The sequence below is a fragment of the Lucilia cuprina genome, chromosome 3 (assembly GCF_022045245.1).
Source record: "Lucilia cuprina isolate Lc7/37 chromosome 3, ASM2204524v1, whole genome shotgun sequence".
Lineage (NCBI taxonomy): Eukaryota > Metazoa > Arthropoda > Insecta > Diptera > Calliphoridae > Lucilia > Lucilia cuprina.
This window is the reverse complement of record NC_060951.1, coordinates 28,076,619-28,078,340: the sequence shown is the minus strand read 5'-3', so window position 1 is coordinate 28,078,340 and position 1,722 is coordinate 28,076,619.

The following is a 1,722-nucleotide window of genomic DNA, read 5'->3' as shown; positions in this document are numbered from 1 at the left end:
TAACTAACTAACTAACTAACTAGCTAACTAGCTAACTTACTAACTTACTAACTAACTAACTAGCTAACTAACTAACTAACTAACTTACTAACTAACTAACTAACTAACTAACTAACTAACTAACTAACTAACTAACTAACTAAGTAGCTAGCTAGCTAACTTACTAACTAACTAACTAACTAGCTAACTAACTACCTTACTAACTAACTAACTACCTTACTAACTAACTAACTAACTAACTAACTAACTAACTAACTAACTAACTAACTAACTAACTAACTAACTAACTAACTAACTACCTTACTAACTAAATAACTAACTATCTAACTAACTAACTAACTAACTAACTAACTAACTAACTTACTAACTTACTAACTTACTAACTTACTAACTTACTAACTTACTAACTTACTAACTTACTAACTTACTAACTTACTAACTTACTAACTTACTAACTTACTAACTTACTAACTTACTAACTTACTAACTTACTAACTTACTAACTTACTAACTTACTAACTGACTAACTTACTAACTTACTAACTTACTAACTTACTAACTTACTAACTTACTAACTTACTAACTTACTAACTTACTAACTTACTAACATACTAACATACTAACATACTAACTTACTAACTTACTAACTTACTAACTTACTAACTTACTAACTTACTAACTTACTAACTTACTAACTTACTAACTTACTAACTTACTAACTTACTAACTTACTAACTTACTAACTTACTAACTTACTAACTTGCTAACTTACTAACTAACTTACTAACAAAATCAAGATCCAAAATTTACATATAAGCATCCTTTGACGAAAATGACCCATCTCCTACCAGCGGCAAATTTACCCATAAACCTATATTACCAAGTGTCATTGTATAGTTGTCCATATATTGTATCTATGTTTGTTTATGAATATGGCAGCTTAAAAACGATAACATGTGTTAAATATGTCATGTAAAGTTAACAAGAAAAAAACTTTTCTAATCTTTTCGAACACACAAGCAGAAGTTATTACCATACTTCGACTATGTTTGTCTGTGTAGTTAGTCTAATGCCGAAAAGTACAAGAATATTAATGAAAATGTAGATGCTGTGCTTATGTTGCAAGAGCGATAGATATTAACATAAAATACATACACATACATATACAAATTCATTTGAAATACTTCACACATACTTAAAAAAAAATAGAGTATTCCGTTGAATAGAAAATAAACAAAAAAAATTGTATTGCTGAATTTGAAAGAAAAAGATCAGTTATCGCCAAAAATTTCATTACGGGAAACTCTATTGGACATACGACAGTATACTTTCATATATTAAACATGTTTTTTTTTGCAAATATACGTTTTATAATAACAATTGTAATTTACTTCGATTAATTGTTTCTTCGGTTCATTGATAAGGGATACAATTTAGAAAAAGTACCCAAATAAATAATATCAGTCATTTTTTTTTCAAATATCATTTAATGCTTATATGGTAAACTTTATTTCACGGTGATCTTATTCAACTACTAGATGAGCTTCTGTAACGTCTTATCACCGCCCCATTGTACTTCTTATACGCCGATGATAATTTAAGTATATGAAATTTGCTATCCAGTATATTTGCACTTTGTTCAAGTACTTGAGCTTCCGTTTACAACCACGCCAAAGAAAGGGCCTCTGTTGAGTTGCCAACAGTAGCTGAAGACGTAACCGG